Raw genomic sequence first — 12,656 nt, forward strand, 5'->3', positions numbered from 1 at the left:
TTGTGAGGAATCAGTAGAGTTAAGGATAAATAAATCACGTTTTCTTTGCAAAACAGAGCCTTGTGTTAATAAATGTTTTTCCTTATCAAGAAGGAAGTTTGAAAAGAAGGAGGGGTGTGTCAGGAAGTGGGAGGGATGAGGGAAGGGAGAGAAAGAGAGAGAGAAACAAAGAGAGAGAGAAACTAACAGGGTTGGTTCAATGTTTTGAAATATAATACTTTGACCTCCCTCCTATTCTTCCTGTGTTCACATCCTTTCTGTAACACCTCAGCACCATCCACTGGGTTTTCTCCTTTTTAATGCCACACCCTCTGGCTCACTCCTCTGCACACATTTAAAACCCTAAAGTCTAGTCTGCCAAACAGGCCTCCTGGTGGGTAAATAAAGAAGATAAAAGTGCTTTGTTGTTTTCTCTCCTAATAAGATGTCAAGGTTAATTGTCTTGATTTGAATTTTTTAAAAAACAAAAATCCTATTTTAGATATTAGAGGCTATCTTACCTTCTTTCTCTTTCCCTTTCCATTGCAATGATCCTAATAACTTCTAATTACTGGCCCTTCAACATTCCTCACCCCAGGAAGATCGATGGCTCAGGCCAATTAAGGAAAAAGTCATGCTCTTAGAAATACATAATGGAATTATTAACTTTTTATACTCTTCCCATTCCTTCAAATGTTCAGGAAGAGCATTCTTTCCCAGTGACTAGGACCAGTAAAATCCAAAGGAGTTTGATATGATCTAGCATTGTTAAATGTGGTGTGAGTCTACTTTGCCATATTCACAAAGGGGTTTGGATTCTCTCTTTGCATTTCCTACTCTCCCATCTGCTTCCTTTTTAGGCATAGGTAAAATCTTTCTGCCTCAGAGTAAGATTTGTTCACGTGAAAACAAATCTCAAGTTTAGGACGCAGAACAGATGGGCTCAGGCCCCTTAGCTGCAGCAAAGGCCAGGAGAGAAGAGCTGGATGATGCACTAGCATTGCCAACTGCCAGTGATGCTGACACTACAGCACACAGGGAAGAGGGAGGAGGAAGCCCTGTGCATCCACCTGCCTGCCCAGCTGGCCTCAGCCTGACAGTGCAGAGGTAGCAGTAGGACCAGTGTCTGCACGGAGTGGTCATGTCTTAGTAGTCCAGGCAGCACCAGCTTAAAAAGCATGTGGGACTGGTATCACAGGAGGAGCTACTGTGTTTCTTATTGCACACAAATTACATAAGCAGGGCAGTCTCCCCCAGCAGCTACACGATTGATATCCTGTGTAAAGTGAATTATCCTGTACTAGCCCAGGTAACGGTGTGAACGGCAAATATATTACAGTATGAAAGACACTTGAATTTTCATGCACATGAACTTGAAGTTACTTACCATCCAGTAAAGTTTCACAACATACTTTCCATAGCTATTGAACAAAGGCATATGGCCCTTCACTGCCTTGCATAGAGAGTATATGTGTTCCCAGGGCTTCCAGGGGAGAAGAGGAGGTTCCCCTGAAATCCCTTTAAAATAGTTGCTCAAAACCCCTCCATTGAATATCTTCCACACTGCATAGATTTCGCTGATAATCCATCTCATCAGCTAGAGACAAAAATTGTTAGTGTTAATTGGTTATTTTTCACAGTTGTATGTACTGTAATTTAAGGAGAAATAAAAGATCTACTTCCAATAGTAATATTAAATTTTACATGCAGTGTATTCCACATTTTGATTTCTGACCTACAGAATAACATCATAGGTCTTGCTTTTGTTTTCAGGAAATACAGTCACCATACAAATTAAAATGTCTAATATTAAACGCATTCTTAGATAAGAAAGCTGTTTTCCAGAATAAACTCTCAGTGATTTGGCATTGACCTCTGTTTGATATTAACCTTCATATCTGTGAGTTGGGGGGGAGATAAGGGAGAAAGAGAGAGAGAGAGAGAGAGAGAGAGAGAGAGAGAGAGAGGGCTGAGCCAGCGCTCTTGAGAGAACTGTTGAATTTTACAAATGAGTGAGCTACTCTTCTGTAAATGTTGAGAAGTTTAAGGAGGAAATTATCTCTTATGCATATAGGACCAATTAGAGAAAGAAGGAGATGTGAAAGAATTAAAATTGTACAGACACATAAATAAATGTACTCGAAATCCTGTATTTTATGTGTTGATCTGTGTAGGTGCCAACGTGCTCTAAGCAAAACTCTGACATGCAGCTGACATGCAGCGTTACTACCAGGCAGCAAGCACAGGGGGGAGGCGGTTTCACAGCAGAAACAGAGACCAGGATTTGAATTCTCCTTCAGACCCTTCACAGCCTTCTGCTGTTGGGCAAGTCTCTTCAGCCTAAGCTGCAATTTCTCATCTGCAGAATGTAGACAATAGTATCTACTTTTCAGCATGTTTGTGAGGAATAGAAACAATGTGTAAGAAATCTCTGGGTCACAGTGGGTAAAGCCATGATTACCTCAGTAGTACCAGATTTTCTGAAATATTCATCTCATGTTTAACTTACTGGTTTGTAAGGAAATTGAATACTTAAGACCGACCTCATATGATTTACTTTTTTCTTAATTTGAGTTACCTAAGAAATCCTTAAAGTTTGACAAAGTCAAAAAAGTTTCTAAAGCAGCTATCCTCCTATATATTTGGAAATTTTACTGTATAATATTGTATACTTTTTTTTTCATTTGGAAAATGAAAAGCTAAAATTTATGTAGGTTTAGGATTCATAAAATAGGTATATTTTAGACTAAAATATAAAATATAAAAAATTCAGAGATAATTTTATACTGATCAGTATAACTTGGTTGAAGAAATAAATATTTTGATTTTAATATTGATCAATACATTAAAGATAAGAATGAGAAAGTATTTGAATTAATAATGACTATGCCCTTCTTCTCTGACTTGAGTCTTAGGAGAACAGCCACGGCCCTAATCAAAAAGCTCATGTTTCAAGTTTGAAGGGGAGTGGAATAGGCCTGCCTGTGATGGATCAAACCCAAAGCAGGGAGGTACAGGTGCAGGGATGGGAAGGTGGGGAGGTGGGAGGTAGGAGGTGGGAAATCACTAGGATGCAGTTGGACTATAATACCTATTCCAAACAAGCGATATGTCTATGCATATGAAATTATCAAGTTGTACATCTTAAATATATACACTTTGTAATTGTCAGCTATACCTCAAAAAGTTGGGAAAAAATACTCAGTTATACCAAAACTTAAAAGTGAGCAAGAGAGAACTGAAATCCACTCTCTGGGAATTGTTGAAGCAGGTCTAAAAGGCATTCTGCGGTGAGAATTTAGTTCATACTTTCCCACATACCTCACTGCAGAGTAAATGTTCATTGGCTGAAAACAAGTCAAACATGATTTCATTTTTCACAACTACTGGAGTCTGAAATACAACAAAATACATAGATTTTACTCCGTAAGAAAAATAAAAGAAAAGTAGCTTAATGAAACAGTTTTCTGTGTTGGAAATAGGCCAAATCTGATTTCATTTCTCACATCCAGGAAAATGGGAAGAAACAAAAAATACATTATTTCCTAAGATAATTCTTAGAGCTGTAGGTGACACTAATTTAATGTAATGCCATTAAAATATAACATTTTACCACACAAATAAAATATTATAGCATGTATTATACATACAGATAAACTTAGCATGCAAACACACAAACTGAGAGTTTAAAATATAATTTAAAATTTAAAATAAACACTTAAGTTAAAACTGGGAAAATATCTTCATCTTGGATGAAAAACACTAGCTGTGACATCTTTTAACACTCTTGTCCAACTTTAAATTCTGTTACATTTTAAAATTAACTTAAAGGTCATTATTTAATTGGTACACATCTAAATCAGGTACCAATAATAAATAATAAAAATAATAGGTAAATATGACAAATTTTTTAAATGCGCTACAATTCATGTCAAGTGTATATGTTTAACATATCAAGTTAACATGAAAATGGTTTTAATTAGGCAACTAGACTTTTATGAAAGGTTATTCCATCAATTACTCTGATTCATCTGTACTGATATCTTGACCTAAAACTACCTAAAGGCCTGAATCGACTTGGCTAATTATAAGTTATAAACATAGTTCATGCTGTTTGACTGACTGCGATAGAATGCTTCTAAAATGCCCATACTTTTAAGCAAGTATCAATGTGCCGTAAAATTGATTAATTATAGATTGAATAAATATTAGATACCGAAAGTTTGAAGCATTATACTTATCCATCATCTACAGACAGATGAAAAGTAGGAATTGAGTTTGTAAAAGATAACAGATATTAAGGCAGAGAGGTCTCTATAATGGCATTTTAGCATCTTTCTTTGCTACACCTGTAACTAGGGCTGGATAAATCTGCAGATAATCTTATATCTGTTCAATATAAACAATGCTCAAGGGTCTGGGCTACTAATTTCTATTTCTCATAAATAAATAGATTTAATAAGTTACTCTGGGATCAGAACTTATTACCCCTTGTTTGGAATGGCGTTGATTCTGATTTCTTACATCTAGAATTTCAAGATGTATTATAACTTAGTTTTTCTCTGCTTAAATCATGTCCTTTGATTGTGGTCTTTTGCGTACAGAATTCTAGGGTATACTTTAGATTACTGTGTTTTTAGTTGTGCATTGTGATTATTTAGTGATTGTGAAGTCAATTTAGTGGGTCAGGTCTAAATAGAATAGATATAATTCTATTATAATGTGGTATATAATAGAATAGAGTAAATGTCATACAAATAGGCCACTATCGTTCTGTGGGATTTTTGCTTCAATTTTATAAATGCCCATATTTAATGGGTCTTAATGTCAAAAGTAGTTATCACTGTGGACCTAGACATTAAAGCTTGAAAAACACTATTCTAGGATCTTCCTATTAATATTTAGCCAACTTTCAGTTCTGCTTGTTGTGGTCCATACTCCAGTGTGATGGATCAAGAGAAGGACTCGGTGCAGAGGAAAATAGCAGTATGGAGATGGATGGCAGAATTCTGATATATGTAGGTGAAAGTATCATCAACAACAATGGATGAATTTATTTTTGGTACAAATATATCTCTCAGAACTAAGCTATGCTACAAAGAAAAAGATATGGTTCTACTTATCCAAATTTACAGCACTCCCACTTTATGAAATTCATATTCTTTATTTGCATGAAATGTAAGCCACGTGCTTATATTGGGAAGAGACTGAATATTGTTAATAACACAATAATATTAAGTACATTATATTAACATCACAGAGTTTATATTCTTTATGTTAATGTTACCTAACATTATAAGTCATTTAAAAGTATGGATTGTGTATATTTCATTTATTTTATTTAAAATGCCTTACAAATGGGCATTCAAAAATACCCTGGTGGGCAGAAACACACCTTTTTATTTTCTCATTTCAGTAAATCCTTTTGAATTCAGGTTTATCTGATTTTCTCCACTAGTAATAGTAGTTGGAACATATGATGGATATCTTATATTTTCTTGCATTAGTGGAAGTGGTGATGAAGGCTAAAACTTTTAGGAATAAAATCACTTTATGTAGAGACAGAGCTTTAATAGATTCCACAAATGTACAAAAGAATCAGCTCCACTACAACCACTTGACTAGTTCTAAATAATTTAGTCTACTGGTTTTCTATGCATTAAATGAAAGTTCTAGGATACACAACAAAGGAAAAAAGACCTTAGTGATAATTAGACCCTTGGAAAAACCAAATATGCTCAAACTAACATAGCTGTTAAGAAGCTATAGACCAGTGTGTCTCAAGTTTTAATCTATATAAGTGCTATTTAAAATGAATGTTTCTTGAGAGACGTCCCAGTCAGTATGCTTCAAAGGGTTGGACATGGAGTCCAGATATGAAGGTGACCTCTGGAAAATGCCTCAATAATCCCTGAAATAGAGAGATCAGACCTCTTGGGCTGGAAAAGTGATGCTATAAACACTAGAGGAAATAGACCTCCATGTCATATAAGTTTATACTAAGAAGCAGAAAGGAGAAAGTATGTCAGTCAGAAATTAAGGAATAATTTCACGTTAACATTTTACGCTATAATTAAACATTTTGGAGAGAAGAAGAAGAAAACTTAAGACTCTGAACAAAAATTCAATACAATCTGTTGGAAACTAGTACAAGAACTATTTAACTATACTGGTAAACATTTATTTCTGATTTAAATGACAAAAAGCAATTACTTTTTCTTGCTGAATACACAAGAAAAAATTACTCTAAATCATTTCAAAAATGCATATTTTTATCACTAGAGTATGACATCCTCATAATTAATAAGTATTTTGCTTACTAGTAAACAAAATTTCTTACCCGATTAATTAAAATATCCTGTGGACGTTTCCAGGAATAAATTTTCAATGATGGTGGTAACTCAATCTTTCCTTCAGGGTCTTCAAAAAAATGCTATATAAAAAATAAATTAACCTTTTTTTCCATATGGGTATATTAAAATAAACATAGCTCAATCTTAATAAAAACAAATCTGTGCATAAATCTGATCAATCAATAAGCATGTGTGGAGCACTTTGAGTGCTTATCTTTAGAGCCAATTCATGGAGTATTTGGAGAATACTGAATTTAACAATAGTGCATATCATTAGCAGAAGGTGGATTGTTGAGTAGTATTTTAATTGTAGAGGAGGCAGCCCAAACAAGCATGAGATGCTTTGGAATGTAAATTAGGTAAGGGGGAAAAACTATTTTGGATAGGCCATATATAGCCATATTTTCTATTGAAAAAAAATTTTTTTTAACTGAGTAGAGAAGATTGAGAAATATTTACTTAATTTTCAATTGTTAGAATCACAAACAGGATTAAATGTAAATAAAACCTGGACCTTTGATCCAACTGACTTTCATTTATGAATTTTTAAATCTTGTTCTTTTGAGATAATTATAGATGCTGTACATAAAGACATGTGAAATAATACAGAGTTCCTGTATTCCCTTTCTTATTTCTCCAATGGTAACATCATACGAAGCTATAGCTCAGTATCAACAAATCTCCAAGGACAGCTGCTATCATTGTAAACTTAAGGCAATGAATCTTGGTAAAATATGGATGTTGCAAATCATGCCTAAGAGCTACCATGCTACCCCATCACAGAGATGCAATCACAAGGCTTGGACACTGTCTACCACTCACCCCAGTGGAGGGGGTATTGCTTTGTGAGCCGAGAACGCTGAGGCTGTGGGACAGAACCGGGGTGGGGAGTCAGGTTCTAGCCCAGATGTTACCACTTTGCACTATAGTTTGAGCTAGTGCTCTCTGACCTTTGAAAGCTACAGTGGCAGAACAGGATGTAGGTTAAGGTTCTCAAGTGTCACACGCCATTGGATGGCCCCTGTTCACAGCAAGAGTTGACTTCGTGTTTCCCTAACTATGCAGCTGTATAGGCTCCTTAATCCAAGGGCCACAATATCTACATTGGGGTCTGATGTTCAGCCAACCTGATTCCTATTTGCTGCCATGAAGTAAAACGGACATCAGGTGACCAGCACACTTGCTACTGCTCCAGTCTCCCTGGTTTTCTTCCAGTAAATGTTCTTCCAACACACTTGCCCTTGCTTAATAACACTGATCAATCCCAGAATTTGATACCCAACCTTGCAGAGATCTGTAAGATGTTTTCACAGTCCCCTCACAAAAGCATGCTTGCACTCCAAGCTCCCTAAAGAGTTATTTTTTATATCCTATTTCAAAAACCCAAGCAATTTTGCCCTTTCCCTCCCTGTTGTTTCTCCACACTTTGGAGTGACTCATCTCTAGGTCTTCTCCAGAACTTAACTGTTCAACTGAGAATTTGTGCAATCTATTCTCCTGGTATAAATTCTGAAAGCTACACACACACACACACACACACACACACACACACACACACACACAGGCACACACACAGTCTCCATACATTTTGAATTGCTGCTAAAAATGCACAGAATATGCCCACTTTCATTTGAACCCTGAGGGTTCAAAAGCTCTTTGTATCTAAAAGTTCCATAATCACTCTAGATATGGTACAAAGAATGTGTTCCCTTACACTTTGCTAATTTGGAAATTTTTCAAGTGCTAACAGAGCTGGAAATTAGCTCCCTTTATTGAATATCTTTTGTGAATAAATCACTGATATGAATCATGCAGTTTGTGACACTATATTTTGTGAAAAAAATTTAAATGCTGATATTTACCATTTCAGAATGCTCTATGCAAACAGAGATAGCAGAGTTCAACCTAGCAATCCTGGCAATTTTGTTTGTGTTTTGAAAATTACACTGTGTTCTATAAATATTTTTAAATGAATTACTGCACCAAATAAGTAGGTCATATTTTAAGTGCAACCCAGCCCCATAGGCTGAAAAAAGTCTTTACAATAGAGTAAACCTTTTTATATTTGTTTTGTTTGACACAGGGTGTGGTTTTGTTGCCCGGGCTGGAGTGCAGTGGCTAATCATAGCTCATTGCAGCCTCAAACTCCTAAGCTCAAGAGATCCTCCTCCCTCAGCTTCCCAAGCAGATGAGACTACAGGTGCACACCAGAACACCCAGCTAATTTTTAAAGTTTTTGTAGAGACGGGGATCTCACTATGTTGCTCACGTGGGCCTGGAACTCCTGGCCTCAAGTGATCCTCTTGTCTCAGCCTCCAAAGTGCTAGGATTATAGGTGTGAGCCAATGAATCCAGTCAGAGTAAACATTTTAAAATAGGCAAAAGAACCTAAAATAATTGGAAAATGTAGGAACTCCACTTAGCTCCAATCTCTGGGACATATCATGTTTACAGGACAAAAAATAAACAGAGCAGCTCAGATCTTTATCCACATAGCTTGGAAAGATACTAAGAGGAATATAGGTTTTACCTCACAGTAACATCGCTTTTAAAAATTCCGTTTCTTACAACCACTAGGTAAGAGATCACAGGTCTGCTGTGGACTTTCATTCTCTAAACCACCTTCTAAATGCCTGCTTCCCAGCTTTGTCCAAAATCCATTGGCTAACCTCTTCTACCTCCTAATTTCCCCCTTGTTTCACTATGACTCCGTGGTCATAGCTCTTTCTTTCCTCTTACTCAAATGTGAGTCACCAAAACTCAGGACTAAAGCTGGGAAAGATAAAGCATTGGCTGGCGGGGAGGGCAGGTAGACAAAGACAAGATTTCTCTTTTGAATGGAGATTGTGGAGAAGAATGGGTATGCTCTCATGTTAACAAATCGTATTCCATTGTAAGATTAAAAACCAAAATGAAATCTAGTCGCGTTCAGGTCTACTTACCAATACAGGGCTTTTTCCTGTTTTGTCCTTTTCTTTTCCACCTCTGCCTGCATCCCACTTTTCTGCATTTATATCAGCTTCACTCCACTCTGGCCAGATGGGGAATTTCCCCTTCTTTTGTTCAATAAAACTAGATTGTGCACTGCTGCCAAAAAGGGAGAAACTAGAGAGAGATGGAGAGAGAGAGGGAAAGAGAGAAAAGGTTAGTTTTAATTAAAATCTCTGAGATAAAATATTGGATTAATTGTGTGACATAATTTTAATTATCTTATCATCAGAGTCATGTTAAATACATTTTTCAATACAGTCATATCTGTGGGCAGACAGCATTCACACGTCTGGGTTCTAAAGACTAAAATGACCCAAGGAGATTACTCCATCTGCAAATTTTGAGCATTAGTTCCTACTTACCGATGTAAGATATTAAAAACTAAATACAAACAGTATTATCAAATATCATAAACACATAAGAATATACACAATTCACATGTAAAGAAAATCCTTTGCGCTTATAATAGTAATAGCTTTTGGACTATCAATACAAATATAATTTTGATTTTTTTCCCAGTATAAAAGTATTATGTGATCATTATTTTAAAAGAAAACCATAAAATACAAATCCGATAAATAAGAAAAAGCTACCCACCTCACTCTAGACACTACATTGTTAACAACTATCTAACCTCCCGGGTCGATATACAGGATATACATTTTTTTCTTCAAAAATTAAATCATTCTACATATACATTTTATAGACTGCTTTATTTTACTTACTAGTAATTTGTTAATATTTCTCGTGTTCTAAATATTTGCCTAAATACTAATTTAATGATTGTATTATATTCATTGTATAAATATACCATATTTCATTTAACGAGGCTTCTATATTTGGAATGGAGGTTTTGAGTTTTAAATTTTTTCACTTTCATAAACAAGACTATGGTGGTTGTTACTGTTGTTAAATCTTTGCATACATTCTCAATTTTCCTGGGATAAATTTTAATAAGGAGTCTTACTCTACCAAAGTATATACATATTTTGACCAATTTTCTACAGAAAAGTTGGGACTGTTTTCTACTTTCATCATATATATATTACAGTTTTTATATATTTGAACCCTGGATATTACTTTTTGTTCATTTTTATAAATGGTAAAGTCTAAAATTAGAATCTTGTTTAATTTTCAAATTTTTAACTACTAGTGAGGCTAGAACCCTGTTCTAGACCTTGGGATAAGCAGTTGGGAAAACAACAGATTAAAATCTCAAGGCTTATAAAATTCATATTCTAGTGGGTTCTCAAAACAAAATAAAGAGAATAAATTAAGTAATATATATAGTATACAGTCATTCATTGCTTAATGATCAGGATATATTCTAAGAAATGCATCAATTAGGTGATTTCATTGTTCTGTGAACACAGAGTGTACTTACACAAAACTCGATGGTACAGCTTACTACACCCCTAGGCTATAGGTATGGCCAATTGCTCCTAGTCCACAAACCTGTACAGCACTTACTGGACTGAATACTATCGGCAATTGTAACACAATGGTAAGTATTTGCATATCTAAACATATTTAAACATAGAGAAGGTACAGGAAAACTATGGCATAAGAGATAAAACAAAATGGGACTTGTATAAGGGCACTTACCATGAATGGAGCTTGCAGGACTGGAAGTTGCTCCACATGAGTCAGTGAGCGGGTGGTAAGTGAACTGAAGACCTAGGACATTACTGTACACTAATGTAGGCTTTATAAATACTGTACACTTAGGCTACACTAAATTTATAAACAAAAATTCTTTCTTCAATAATAAATTAACTTTATCTTATTAAACGACCACCTCCGTATATGCCGTTCATCCCTGACTGAAGTGTCGTTACTCAGTGCATGACTGTAATTGAAAGTGAAAAGTGTCAAGAGGAAGTATAAAACAGGACAGGGGTATTGAAGAGTCAAGGTATTTAATTTGTATAAACGGAGTTAAGGAAAATGGCTCTAATAAGGTAACATTTAAATAGTGAAAGAAAGTGAGGAAGCAAGCCATGTGAATATCCATGAAAAGAATGCTCCAGATGCAGGAAACAGCAGGTCCCAACAGCAAAGAGTGTTCCAGAGGCAAACAGCAACCTGCTTAGTTTAAGAATAATATGGAGGTCAGCTGAGTGGAAGGGGAAGTAAAGGAAGATGATTGCAGAGAGATAACAGGAGATGTGAAGATTGCTGAGATGATCCAAGTCAGGGCAAAGGCATTGGTCTTTATGTGGGTGAGACAGGATGCCAAAGGAGGGCTTGGAACACAAAATGATGTGACTGAAATTTGATGATCACTCTTGATGCTATGTTGAGAAAAGACCAAAGGAGCCAAGGGAGACAATGTAGGTGGCTTTGGAATAACAGGTGAGCGCTAATGTGGATTTGGACTGAGTTAGTTACTGTAAGGAAGGCAAGAAATAATCAGATTCTGTGTATATTTTTAAGGTAACCAAAGTCAATAGAGTCGATATTTTTTGATAGACAGAAGACCGCACTATGGAGCAAAATTGCAGCAGGGGGATTAAAGCAGTAGTTCATGGATACATGAGTTGTGTTTTATTTTTATTTATTTATTTTTTTTGAGACAGAGTCTCACTTTGTTGCCCGGGCTAGAGTGAGTGCCGTGGCATCAGCCTAGCTCACAGCAACCTCAGACTCCTGGGCTTAAGCGATCCTACTGCCTCAGCCTCCCGAGTAGCTGGGACTACAGGAATGAGCCACCATGCCCGGCTAAATTTTTTGTATATATATTTTTAGTTGGCCAGATAATTTCTTTCTATTTTTAGCAGAGACGGGGTCTCACTCTTGCTCAGGCTGGTCTCGAACTCCTGACCTCGAGCGATCCACCCGCCTCGGCCTCCCAGAGCTAGGATTACAGGCGTGAGCCACCGCGCCCGGCCATGAGTTGTGTTATAAATGTCCAAAATCCATCCTCAGAGGTGTTGAATGTGTACTTTGATTTAAGATTCTGAAGTGTATGAGAAGAAAATGGGCTAAAAGTGAAATTTTGAGGGTCATTGGCATTTAGATGGTATTTAAAGTCTGAAGACTAGATGAAATCACCAAGAAAATGACTACCTGAGAAAGAGGCACTCCCAGGGATGCTACTCAAAACACCTAACAACTGGTATGCACGGAGCATTAACCAAACTGAACGGAGCCTGACCACAATGCTGGGTCAGTGTCTTCAAAGCCTCTGGCTAGGCCAGATATTTATTCTTTATTTTTGTTGTGGGGGCAGGGATGTAAAGCCATCAGGGTAGGTCAGGGACCCAGGAAAAAAGGCAGACATGTCTGGGGCTCAGAGGTATTGGCAAGGTACTTGTAATAAATAAAAACGTA

The 12,656-nt window shown here is 36.3% G+C and overlaps 1 pseudogene; it reads right to left on the reverse strand.

The window, feature by feature from the left end:
• The window catches only part of LOC123633192, a 155,307-nt pseudogene that overhangs the window by 123,321 nt on the left and 19,330 nt on the right, over positions 1 to 12,656 (reverse strand).

The sequence above is a fragment of the Lemur catta genome, chromosome 2, assembly GCF_020740605.2.
Source record: "Lemur catta isolate mLemCat1 chromosome 2, mLemCat1.pri, whole genome shotgun sequence".
In the NCBI taxonomy this organism is placed as follows: domain Eukaryota; kingdom Metazoa; phylum Chordata; class Mammalia; order Primates; family Lemuridae; genus Lemur; species Lemur catta.